The sequence below is a fragment of the Phaenicophaeus curvirostris genome, chromosome 16, assembly GCF_032191515.1.
Source record: "Phaenicophaeus curvirostris isolate KB17595 chromosome 16, BPBGC_Pcur_1.0, whole genome shotgun sequence".
Classification (NCBI taxonomy): domain Eukaryota; kingdom Metazoa; phylum Chordata; class Aves; order Cuculiformes; family Cuculidae; genus Phaenicophaeus; species Phaenicophaeus curvirostris.
This window is the reverse complement of record NC_091407.1, coordinates 5,236,777-5,250,550: the sequence shown is the minus strand read 5'-3', so window position 1 is coordinate 5,250,550 and position 13,774 is coordinate 5,236,777. Positions and strand designations below refer to the sequence as shown.

The 13,774-nt window shown below is 41.6% G+C and overlaps 1 protein-coding gene across 1 annotated transcript in view; it reads left to right on the top strand.

Annotated features, from left to right (window-relative positions):
* The window catches only part of MAD1L1 (mitotic arrest deficient 1 like 1), a 354,589-nt gene that overhangs the window by 35,032 nt on the left and 305,783 nt on the right, over positions 1-13,774 (top strand). The window lies entirely within an intron of this gene.

Below are 13,774 nucleotides of genomic sequence, written 5' to 3'. Positions count from 1 at the left end.
TTGTTGGATGTGAAGCAGTCAAACGCTGTGTAATTGAGCACTGGGCAGGCACTTTTGGTTTGTCTTGGGCTGCATTTGCTAATGTGTCTCCTGAGGAATGGGGTGGATTTTGGTTCAAGTGGTGATTGTGTTCTGTACTCTGCCTTACTAATGACGGGCAGGATTCAAGCTGGGTCTTAAAAGCTTCGTGTGTGTTGCTGCTGTTAAGAAAACTATTTAGTCAGTTGTAGAATTGTTAGCCGAGTGTAAATTCCCATGAGTGCAGCTGGCCAAATTGTTTTGTGTTTTTGCTAAGAAGTTTTAAGGGGGAAAAACCTCACCAGTATAAAAAAAGACATTTCACATATTAAAAGTAAACCAAGCAAATCCTCAAATCCACAACCAATCAAAAGATGAAGTAAAGGAAGGGTGGTAGTGTTTGAGTTATTAGTTTGTTTTTTTTCGAGGCTGTTTCTCACAGCTTGTCAGAGAAATGCTTTTTCTACATTTATTAATGGCCAAGGGGAATCATCTGTTGAAAAAGCAGCCTTCCAGTAGAGCCTGTTCATGCTGGATGTAATTGTGCCAATTTAGCTTAAAAATAAAAACATGATTAAGATTACTTTTTGATTTTGAGTGAAATGGGCTGTAAAGCTGCTTAAATTAAAATTCTAACATTTTCTTGATGCAACACTGTGTGTCATTTCCAAAACTGGTAATTTTGTCTTTCTTCTGCCACATACCTTATTCTGTCTTAAAATGCAGGCAATAAGATACATTTTTAAAAACCTTTCATTACAGATAATTTGAAAGTTCCCTGGAGAAGGTCTTGAGTCTTTGGAAATAAAACCTTGTTAAGGAAGCAAATCTAATTTTCTCTTTTCCCCGAATGACATCCAGATTTAACTGATGGTCTTCTCTTTTATTTGTTCCATAATTGTGTTTGGAATGGTCTGTGTATTACAGCAACTTAATATGTGATCATGACTCCCTCTAGTGATTGAGCCCAGCACTTATTCAGCTTTAAGTTCTTTTGCCCTTAGTTGGAATGCATTAAGTCTTCAGTACTGATGTGCAAAGTTTGACTTAAAGTCAGTGGTTATGCGTGTGTAGAGCAACGTGCAGTACCAAGAAAAGAATTTTTGCCTACCCTGAGAAGCTTTGGTTAATTTTCTCCATTAATTTTAATGATTTGGCAGATGCTTAAGAAAATGTTATCAGAAATTGGCACCTGAATTTACCTTTTGGTAGTGAGGAATCACAGATAGTCCTGGCTTACCTGTTGCTACAGTGCAAAATCCAGTTTAATCGAAGGGCTCCGAGTATGATGTTAGAGCAGGAGGTATTGTCCTCTTTCCTAAACGGCTGATACTGAATCCACATGCTGTGAATGTGTTTGGTCATCACAGCGCTTTTGAACATAGGCAGGTGAGTGCCTGGGAGGGGCTTTTGCAAGCCAAGTACTTTTTCTCTGTGTCTTTACACTGCAGTTGTCTCGTTGCTTTCTGTTCCCAGGGATGGTACCTATCATAGAATCATAGAATAACCAGGTTGGAAGAGACCCACCGGATCATCAAGTCCAACCATTCCTATCAAACACTAAACCATGCCCCTTAGCACCTCATCCACCCGTCCCTTAAACACCTCCAGGGAAGGTGAATCAACCCCCTCCCTGGGCAGCCTCTGCCAGTGCCCAATGACCCTTTCTGTGAAAAATTTTTTCCTAATGTCCAGCCTTAATCTCCCCTGGCAGAGCTTGAGGCCATTCCCTCTTGTCCTGTCCCCTGTCACTTGGGAGAAGAGGCCAGCACCCTTCTCTCTACAACCTCCTTTCAGGGAGTTATAGAGAGCAATGAGGTCTCCCCTCAGCCTCCTCTTCTCCAGGCTAAACACCCCCAGCTCTCTCAGCCGCTCCTCATAAGGCCTGTTCTCCAGCCCCCTCACCAGCTTTGTTGCTCTTCTCTGTACTCGCTCCAGAGTCTCAACATCCTTCTTGTGGTGAGGGGCCCAGAACTGAACACAGGATTTGAGGAGCGGTCTCACCAGTGCCGAGTCCAGAGGGAGAAGAACCTCCCTGGACCTGCTGGTGACGCCGTTTCTGATCCAAGCCAAGATGCCATTGGTCTTCTTGGCCACCTGGACCACTGCTGGCTCATGTTCAGTCGCTGTCAACCAACACCCCCAGGTCCCTCTCCTCCAGGCAGCTTTCCAGCCAGACTTCTAGTCTGTAGCTGCACAGGGTTGTTGTGCCCCAAGTGCAGGACCCGGCACTTGGCCTTGTTAAACCTCATCCCATTGGACTCAGCCCAGCGGTCCAGCCTGTTCAGATCCCTTTGCAGAGCCTCCCTACCCTCCAGCAGATCAACACTTCCACCCAGCTTAGTGTTGTCTGCAAACTTGCTAAGGGTGCACTGAACTCATTGTTCAGTGACTGTGCTAGAAACTTGCCAAGTACTCTTTGTCCTGCAACCTGACCAATAGTCCCCAGCTTCTTTTTGACAAGAGGAGATACTTGATAGTGAAGCAGGAGTTAATTGCCAACGTAGCAGAATACGAGCAGGACTTGACTTCAGGAAACAAACCATGTGTGGATAAAATATTACAAGAGAACAGTTTGCTATGCAATGTCCCATCCATTTCTGTGAAACTGGAGGCAGTTCTAGTTCAACTACTTCTCAGTGTCCCTTAGTAGATCTAGAATGGAGAGTTCTGGTATATAAACACCTGATAACGATGTTTTCAAATGGAATATGACTCCACTAAACAGATTAGATTTATTTTGCCTTTCCTTCTGTTCTCAAACTGCTTTCCATTTTGTTATTGTACATTTCTTTAGGGGCAGTGTTTCTGATATTAAAAAAACAATTGAGGTCGTCGCACCACAAAAAGGCTACACCATTTCAAATCTGCCTTTGTGCTGGTATTCCCCCTGCCTCTGGCTTGGGGATCAGAAGTGCGATCTCTGTGTAACCTGTGCAATTACCAGTGTCCCAGGGCCTCCCAGGGATCAAATGATAGCGCACATTATATTTGCAGTGTCGCTCAGATTGGATGCTTTTAGGCGCAGAACAACAGGACAGTGGGTTTAAATCAGTTTATTTAAACAGTGCTTGTTTATGTGTTTAAGCTGTGTGGACTCCCTTGGAGCTTGCTGTTTTTGCTGAGGAGGAAAACCTTTCTGTGGTGCTAGCAACGGGCACAGAGAGGGTCACTCTTGCACTGAAGACATGAGCAGCAGCTCACTCCTCCTTTTTGCAACTTCAGGATCGCTGAGTAATACAGCTGAAAGTGCCATTAATAGCGTGTGATGGAATCTCAGTGCTCTTTTGGAGTGTGTTGCTACAAGTTGTGTAAATAGAGTAAATTATACTTTCAGCAGTAACAGCAGGAAGTATCATGGAGCTCTGTAACTGCAGAACAAAGATAACAATCCAAAGGTTTAAAGGCTCAAAAGAATATTGCTTAGGGCCACTTTGATAGCATGAAGCGTATCTGCTCTCCTGTTTAGGAAAAGGTAATGAAAAGAAGGTGTTTAATTAGTAGGTCAGTTTAACCACGCTGCCATCATTAGTTTAAGCACGTTTTCCCCCCGGAGTGTGAGTGCTCTAGGTGTGGTATGATGAGATGTAGTTTTTCAGGAGGAGTTGATAGTGGCAGCTTGTGATACGGAAAGTTGGTCGGGCGGTTTATTAGCTTTTGTCTTACAGAAAAATGATGTGGCAGTTTCACTATTTATTTTGAAGTGAAAAAAGCTGCATATATATTTTTCCAGTATCCTATCTGTGTATGTGGAGTCTCGAGAGATTTTGTAGAGCAATCCTGGCAAAGCATTCTAGAATTTGAAATGTAGAGGAAAACTTCCCTTCTCATCAGCTTTGTCCTCTGAGATGGCTGAGCATAAAGGAATGATGCTGCATACAGTTTCTTCGCTTCAATTCTGAAAAATGAGCTATGAAAAATGGGAGAGCAGTAAATCTTTGATTCTGCTGTTGGGATCCTGGAGCTGATGGCTTGTTCTCATCATCCAGTGTCAGAAACCAGCCATGTGTTTTGACGTATAGTTTCACATGTGAAAAGGGCTACATGGAACGTGTTTGAAAAAATATTTTCCTTCTCCAAATGCTCAGAGTTCTGTTGAGAGACGTGGTTGTTTACCACCTTTATTCATATAAATCACTAAAGCTGATTTACCCAAACAATCTGCTGTGTGTGCTGTCGCTTAAAAGTAAAATAAAACACTAACCCATTGAAGGCTGGGGAACATCGACTGCAAACTGAACAGAAAACACTTTTGAGTTGGGCAGCAGGGCTTTGTTTTAATAAAAAACCCGATGAATGACTGATGATAAGCTCAGAACCGTCCATCTCCATAAGTGCTGTTAGCTCAGAAGTGTGTCATAAATCTGTTGCCCATCTCTTTTCCTTGGATGTCCCAAGGAGTGCCAGTCACAAACATAAATAGAGCCTGTCAGACGACTTCTCCTCATCTTCTGGAAAGTTGGACAGAAGTTTAATTACAGTGAGACGTCTTTTATCTGACAGAAAGAGACGTGCTAGCTTTTTGATAGGCTTTGTGAGTTATTTGGTGATCAAAAGCAGCACTTAATGTCTAATATAGGACAAGGTAAGGATTTTTTTTTTCTTCTCTCATTCATCTGTATGGCACACTGTGCCTTGATTTATATGTGGAGGTGCGTGTACCTAATACCAGACAAATGTTTATTCACAGTGCTTCAGGGCAATATTAAATGCTGGCAGATTCCATGTTCATTTTTAGAGTAATATAATGAAGAAATGACTGGTAGGTATTGCTTTTTCTTTTCTCCAAAATGGATCTTTCATGCATTTTTATGCCAGAAGGTAGCTGGATAGCATCCCATGAAGTGACCAATCTACTCTCTCCAAATCGACACGTTCAAATGGTAAGCTTCCAGAGCAACATCTGGTTATTCATGACTCTAAATTGGTAGCTACAAAGCTGTTCCGATTTATTTTTTATGGTGTAGTTAATACCTAGCAGAAAACAGGAGGGCAAAAAATAGTTTAGCCAAGACATTGACTGCTTCTTCCAATTCTAAAACCATGGGGTTTTGCGCAGACCTTTCCTTTTCATGATTGTGCCATTTTTAGCCAGATTGCCTGAGAAAGTACGTCTCAGCACCATGCTCTGTGTGTGTGTAGATGGGATGATGCCTTGCCTACCCTACCCTTTTCAACTTGCTGATTGTCTTCTCTGAAGTTTGGCAGATGGTAGAGGACTCAAAAATAATCAAGTCCAGCAAGTTTAGGGAAAACAGGTCTCCAGCTCCAGGAGAGACATCCTGCTGGAGGCCGTGCCTTGTCAGGTATCAGAGCCCTGCAAGCAAAAGACCCTCTCGAATGTCATATTGATGGTAAGAGTGCTGTTGGAGCTAGCGCCTTCTCAGCTGCTGCTCGTTCAGCCTCGAGACCGGCAATGAGTGAGCGAGCCCTGGTCTGATGTGGTAGCACCACAATCTGCAATTTCTGCTATACTAAGCTCTTTGAGTCTCATGGCATTTGATAGTACTGTGGTGATGTTGATATTGTTTTCGTGCTGTTAGTATGAGGAATGGAAGTCTACTTGAGTCAATTTTCACCTTTAGAGGGAGGAATCTGTAAGAAACCAGGCAGCTTTGGGTTTTGAATCTTATGGAACTGGTCTCTGTTTCTGTTTAAAAGAAATTATGTAGAAAAAACCTAAACAACAGCCTGCAGGGGACAGGCACAGCTGTAATTGTACTGGCTCTTCAAGCCTGGAGCTCTGTGGAAACTGTATGGTGTAAAACTAGTAAAAATGTTAGTTTCTTGCCTTATATTTGATTGTGCTGCTTGGAGAATATTCAGGGAGAATTTGTGGGATGCTTCTGTTCAGTGCTCTGATCACTTTTAATGATTAAAAATATGTAGAAGCTATATAACTTTGTTCAATTTTTTTTTTTCTTTCTTCAGGGTTGTGGTTGACCTTTGTTGTTCCTAGCACCCCTGATGTTTGGGCATCTTTCTTACTGGAACGAACAATAGTTTTCATTTGTTAGTGCTCCTCCTGAGGTGCTGCTTCAGCACTCCCTTGGGTGTCCTGTGTTACTAACTAGATGAATGTGTAAAAAATAATCAGTAAACTTGATAGGAAGCACAGACCATTCTTGATGGAGGGTTGTATGGCAGGCAAGCCATGTTTCAACATAGACCTGAATTGTAAAAGTTATGGAAGGAGAAATCTGCCTAGCGTCGCTTCTATACATGACTCATGTCTGTGCTATAGATCTTTCACTTCTGTGAGACTAAAATTCCTAAAACTCCTAGATGAAGTAGATGTATGTTCATACTGGTCTAAAGTTCCTGGAAACTAGAATGAATTTTTAGTATTATTAAGTAATTTGAAGTCAAAACTTGATATCTATTTTCATTGTTCGTATTTTTTCCTTTTTAGCAGAGATGCTATGATCAACGTAACGATTTACATGAGGCTGATGGACCAAAGGAAGAGTGCCCCACAGCTGTGTTGTGTATTTGTGATATGAGTATAAAGGGATAAATTAGGTTCTTAGCTATGCAGTAAGCAGCAGTGCAAGAATATTCTACTTTTAAACCAGTACGGTTATGAATAATCTTCAATTTAGTCCATCTCCAAGCTTTGCATAGAGCTTTGGGAACTGCAGTGATTGAAGATCTTGAGTGCTTAGGGATTTGTCTTTTATTGCCTCTGCAATGTGTCAGTAAGCCTTGATAAGTTGTATGTGACTTGGAAAAGAGGAGGGCCCTTCAGTTGGGTGATGTCTGTGGAATCAGTCTTGAATTCATGAGGATGGTCCCATGGATAAGGTAGAAGAATGTGGCCTGAGAAGCCTGGATTTAGTTTCTGGAGAAGCTCTGTGTTTGCTTGGATTCTGCTGAATCACTTAATGCAGTGACTAGAGTTTCTCGCATCCTCACACACAGATCCAGACCACAGGAATGAGGCTATCTCTACTCCATATATCCTGTCTAGGCTGCACCTACTTATTTTTAAAGCAAATAAAATATGTTAATTCTTGTCCATCTGTATCTGTTAAGATTTTTTTGTTCCGTTCTCCCCCAAAAGCACACAATACACATTTGTTCCTTCCCGTGTAGTATCTGATAGTACTGACCGTGACTCTTGAGCTGTTCCTTTGAAGTCTTTTATTATAAGTCATCAATAGTCAGAGAAGGCTGTGTATAACCATTTTGTCTCTTAATTTCTAGTGCTAGAACTGCATTACAGCTTTCCTGAGCAGTCGTGAGAAGCCAGAGAGTGGTGGTGGCAGAACGCAGAATGAATTTTCTGCCTTGTTACACTCATGTACCCAAACACCTCCTGTAGTTACTGTAATAACAGGGGTGTCAAAGACTGCAGATTTTTCTCAAGTATTTTAGGGTACTGTTTATATTGCTTACTTTAAACAGATTAATGCTTTCGCAGTGCTTTGGGGGCGAGTGGGAACAGCCAGAATACAGAGGCATTTTACCAAGGTAAATGTGCATTCTGTAGGATTTTGTAACTGCTGTGAAGCAGTATCAGTTCAAATACTGCACAGAACGTGGTTATGTCTGAAAAATGGATTGTCTTGGCTAGGATGTCGGTTGATCTTACCTGCATATAAACTTTGTTCAGCTCTGTAACTAATCACTTCTTTAACAATTTCCTATCTGAATCACGTCAGCTTCTTCAGCCTGTGAGAACTGGTATTTTCCTTATGTATTTCTGTTTTAATATTCTGTGTGTGTGCTTGTATGCACATATGAATATATAGACCATGGTGCAATATAGTGAATGGAGGAAATACTCTTAGGTATTGAGCTGTTGGTGGGGGGAGGGCATGTTTGGTTAATTTTAACTATTTTCCTAATGTCGAAGTTTTATTTGTATAAAGGACTGCTTGAAAAGTTTAATCAAAAATAAAAAGTACGCTGCCTTGTCTTTTTTAGCTGTGTAAGGCAAAAAAACCCTTGTCTTAAATTGCAGTCAACACCCACCCCCCAAAAAGCAGCTTTCTTTTGCTGCTCTGAAAGTTAAATGACTAATGTGCATAATTTATTTGAGCATCTGTGCTAAAAACTTGCATACTAAGTTTTAGTTCAATGTGATCAACAATGGCGAAAATTAGGATTTATCATGGAAATGCTGACGGATGTGAACATGTGTAGGCTAAACCGGTGCCTGACAAACCTTCTTATTGTGCAATGCTAATGGTGAAACACATTTTTTTTCCTGCTGTAATTGCACTTTCTCCCCCTCCCCGTCTGCTTAATTTTCTCCTTTTCAGATTCGGTGGTTTTAGTTGCACTTCATATTTGGATTCCTGCTTTTTCTGGAGTCTGCATAAAGCCTTCTCAGTTGTCGTGTGATGCTTCTAAGCATAAGATACCCTGATCTTTCTGGCTGAGCATGGGGAGGATCAGCATCTCGAGGTCTGGCTGGTGCTTTGCAGTAACATGCTCAGAACAGAAGATGGTGCCGGCAGACTTGGCAGCTGCTCTGGTGTCCCTCCCCTCCTCCTCCTTTTCTGTCTTGCACAGCCAGGGTGCTGTCACCAGGATTATAAATTCTGGAGCCAATTAGCTAAGAAATGTTGCAAGTGAAAGGAAAGAAATGAAAAGCTGCAGAATATCTTGATATGGATGTGCCTGTCTCAAACTCTTCCCGTGGAGAGCTCAGATGGAGCCTTTTGCTACAGTTCTGGTGCAGCTTTCGTTGAAGCATCAGATGCTTTTGAGGTATCTGGCTAAGACAGAGGAGTTGGTTTGGAACAATCGAGCACAGGGAAACAAGGCAAGGCCTTCTTAGGAAAGAGTACTGGTAATATAGGATCTTAAATGTTGTAAAGATCCTGAGGGTGTGTTTGTGACTCGGCAGTGTTTCTTCCTTTCTCCATCCTTGTCCACAAGATTTCTTGTGGAAGCAAATTTTAGCATCACGCTAATTGCTTAATTCTTGCATGGGCATCGCAGAGGAGAAATGAGTTTACACGTTTACAGTTTCTGTCTCTGCTAAGGCAGTGGCTGGTGTGTTTTCTGGTGATAGTGGTGCACCCGTGCTCTGCTGTTTAGGACAAATCCTGACAGTGTCTCAGTGCTGTCGTTCTTTTGCAGGAATCTGTCCCTCTTTAGGAAAGGAGATGGGATAGAGTTGGAGGTGGGTTTAGGAGGAGTGGTTGGCAACTGGTCCAGTTGTTGTCTTGACTCTGGGTATTTTTTTCCTCTGTCATACAAGAAAAAGCACTGGGATCTGACATTCAGAGGGCCCTTTGGGGCAGAATGCCTGGTTAGATGGGTTTGGCACTGTACTTTGTTAGAGTTCAGAACAGTGTTCTGGCAACATGTAATTTCCTTTCTGTCATATTTTATGTATAGACTTTTTTACATATTTTCAATATTTAAACCAATGTTCACATATTCATAAGATTTAAAATACTTTCTCACTGTTAAGAGATGGAAATCAGTAGAAAACTCCACAAAAAAATCACAACAATAAGGCCACCCCCCCAGACTCCCCCCAGCTTTCCTTTTATTCAAGCAACAGAAATCAAATTCTTATGAAATAACTACTGAAGAGGCTTTCTGTTTCTCAGTCAGAAAAAGCTTTTGAAATATTTATGGAAATAAACCAGAATGTGTCCCTTTCTGGCTATACAAATAAGGGATTATCAGATGTAGCCTATGGCACTTACAGTACAGAGAGTCCAAAATATCTGCTGCTAATAAAAAAGAATGTATGCTTTAAAAAAAAGCTGTCAGGTTTTTTAATGGGATTTTACTGACAAAGTATTGCATATCCATGGGTTATTTTAATGAAAAAGAATACCTCCTTGTTGCACCTTGCATTGGAGGTAAAAAATTGTCAACCAAAGAAGTGCATTAATTGACTCTTGGAAACCAAATACATCATTTGTGTTGATGCATCTTTATCTCTTTAAAGAGCAAGACTGAAGTCACTGCATGGCCCTTTCTCTTGTAGCTGGGAGCATGGAGCAGTGCTGCTTACATCCTCTCCACCCGAAAGAACCCGGATCCTGTGCCACCACAGGTATAATCGGGAGGCAGGTTGTCTGGCTGCGTCACACTCACAATTTATTGAGTGAACTTGTTCCTCTGGGTCTTACACCTCGGTTTTCATTCCATAGATCTGGCACTGGTATAACAATTGAAGCTTGTAGAAGTCAGAGTGTGTTTTGATCATTCACAGAAGAATCAGCGAAGCAAGGTTTGAAGGGAGACGTAATGCCTTTTATTAGACCAACTGATAGGATTGGAAGACAGACCTGTGTTTGGGCACACAGCCAATGCTCAGATCTGATATAAGAGCAAAAGCCTTCAGGCTAAATGCAAGTTGAGAACAATTGCTACCAGTTAAACTTGATTAATCAATTAGACAACTTGAGAGAAAAGGTAGTGAGCATGCGTGGAATGGAGACAGGTCTTGGACTGAGGAGGTGAAGGGGTTGCTAGTGTTTGTGAGAGAGTGAAAGAGACACGTGGTTGAAATTGTTCTGATACATGGTCAGAGTTTGGATACTTCGGTAAGACAATTGGTTGTATGAACTTCCTCCATATGCAAGGAGCTTGGCAGCAGAAAGACTCTGTATATTGTGGTTTTGCTGGCACTGTGTACCAGTAAATCCTCTGTTTCACTGACTCAGCGGTGGCACGTCAGACTTGCAGTTAAGGGGCTATAACTGCAATTTTACATTAACCAAAAATATTATTTTCTGTACTGTCAATAAAATCACTTTATCATTTTGTTTGACTTATCTCCTCTGGGCACTCAGCTGCAGCAGCGAGTCTGAACTTGCCTTTGCAATGACCATTGAATGAGTTTTGCTTCATTTGTCCAAACGTGTTCTAGGATAAAGCGTATTTCCTGAGATGTGGTATTTCTGCCTCTGGCATTTATGAGTCCCGTGGGCTGTGCTGATCCTGGGAAGGGCCAGCTGCGGGTACCCAGCGGGGTGTCGGTGCTTGTGGCAGAGTCTGTTGTCAATTTTGAGTAACCATTGGGACTTAATAGGACGGCACAGTGTGGCTTGTTTCTTTTTCTTTTTTAAACTACGTTCTGTTAATGAAAGGCGACTCTGTTGCCTACTATCCCTGTCCATAGCTGTGCACTGCACTACACACAGTGAGCCTCCAATTTGCCTATTTGAGAGTACTGTAATATTTTTTAATGGTGTGTTTGTCAGATTTTTTTTTCTTTCCTGATACCATTCAAAAGTGGAAAAAAATGCTGGTAGTAGGAACTGTGATTATAAAGAACAAGCAGTAGTGAGAGAACCTGGGGCAAAGTGGTGCCTAAAAATACTTGCTGTTTTTAAGCTAATTACATTTTATATTGCCAGTGACCTTTTAGAAAACTTCCATTTGCATGGATTGCAGATGCCTCCAAAGAAAGGCCTTTATGCAAAGAGAAAATGCATTCCAGTTGTCTCCTCAAACCGAGAATGTGGGTCTGCTGTCTGTAGCAGTTACTCTTTTTCAGATGAACTTCATAACTTACCTACGTAAGTTAACCACAGGGAGAGCTTTGCCTGGTTGAGAAGATGAGCACCCAGGCTGTATCACCTTACAAGGCTGCTTCTTGAAGGTGGGTTCTGTGTATAAACAGTGACATGAGGACATTCTTCAACTTACAGAGGAAGTATTTATTAATGCTTAAGTCAGAGGAAACTTGAAATTCACGCTGACTCCCCTGGGAAATTTGTGGTTCAGTGGCAAACTTGTGAATGATGAAATACAGACCTTGTTTCAAATGTGCCAAGAATAAGGCAGAAATTCCTCAGTTCTTGCAAGCTTTTTAGTTGGATTTTTAAAATTTTATCTTGAAGTAGTTACTTCACCTCTTCTCTGAATTAATGCTGAAAGTCTTGAACTGAATATACGAGAGTGAGGCTGAGTGAAGTTTTAGTAGTTTCTCATTCTCCATCCTCTGGAGACTGTTGTCTAATTCTTGAATGAGAACTGAACAAGAGAGGGAACTGAAGTTGCAGCTCTTGTGGATAATGTAGCTGTCATTGAGGCTGACAGAAGTTACAGTGTTCTTCTCCTTGTAAACCCGGCAGTCCTGGTCAGACAGCCTCAGGCTTCATTGGTTTTGATGTTTTAAAAATAAAGTGAGTGATAGCTTTTGTTAATATGTACAGACTTCAAAGAAGTTCCTTGTGTCCTTAAAGAGCTGAATCAAGCCAAGGGGTAAGTGCAGATGCTACCATTTTTGTCAGTCAGGCTAGGTTTTAATTATTTTTTTTTCCACAGCACTTTTAAAGAGTAAACTCCTCCTCCAGTTACCTTACTTTGAAAACCTATAAGACCATCATTGTCTCTGCTGCGAGATATGAAGCCACATTCTAGAAACACGCCCTGCTGAGAATAGTGCTTTGAGACTCAGGGATTTGAATCCCAATAGAGGAGGTCTTTTATTAACCATGTCTCCAAATATCAAACTGCGTTGTAGCAGAGCTAATTACTAAATTAAGACTGGCTGTATCCAATGCAATTCCTTCTTTGTGGTTCGATAATGAGCAAATCTTTCTGACCACCCACCTTTCTAGAAAAAGGTGTGGTACTGTTATGTTATTTGAAAGAGAGAATTGGAGACTTCATAAACCCAAATACACTGCTGATGTAGAAGTCATGTATTTATTCCACACAGGGATTTATACCACTATGTACTCATCATCGTGTCAGAAGAGGCTGATGGGGAGGTCAGGTGGCACGCAGGAAACACGAGAGCCCAACAGAGGTCCTACAGCGCTGATGATTCGAGTGACATGAGGCTGCTGTGTATTTGCACCTGGTCTAGCCTGAATCCTCTCTGAAAAATAGTAAATGTTATCCGTGTTCATTCTAAGTATACAAGGATATGTGTAGCTTGCCATCTATAGTGTAGTGCTTCTGTAAAGCATTAAAGCTGCTGAAAGTAACCAGGATGAGGGAGAGGCTGGATGGAAATTGAGAGACCTGTGTAAGACTGGACTGCAGAAATAGTCAAACCTCAGCGGACTTTTGGAAGCGATTTTGTTTCCAGTTCTCGTTCTGACCCAAGACTTCTGTGTGATGTTGAGCAAGTCAGTGATCTGTCTTCTGGCTTGTGGAAGGGATCGTTAACAAGGCTTAGGATAAAATTCACTAAAGCACATCTTTGTCAGTGCTCGCACAGCGCTTTCCCAAAGCACAGTTCATGTGACTTGCGATTCCTAGAGCTTTCGTCTGTGCCCCAGACAGATTTTTTTGAATTCTGCTTAATACAAACATGTAATAAAGCAGAAAAACTTTGTTTTGCTTCAATCAGCTTTGTATCTCATTTGTTAAATAGCATCCTGTTGAGACTGTGGGAACCCTCCTAAGGAGAGGAAGAAGCTGGTAGTGTTTTGTAGTTCTGGAATAAACTACTATGTGAAGAGACCCTACCTTAGTCTCCTCTACAGGCTGTGCTTGCACTCTAGGAGTGACAAAGGAACAGGAACAGATGAGAACAGCTTTAGCAATACCGCATGAATTTGTTATGATGATCAAAGTTCTGCTTCAGTGTGAATTCACTGGTTTGCCGTATGCATTGTAATGGTACATATTGAGTGAATGAGGGAGTAGGTGAGGTAGGGAGAAGTAGAGAGCAATCTAAAAATCATATTTTCCAACTCCATCTTCTGCAGAGGAGAGATGGAGAGTGAACATAGCAAGTACGTCATTACTGCAAAACCAGCTGCAACTGAGCAGAACTGAGTATGAGATGAGTAAATCATCAATATTTCAGATCATCACT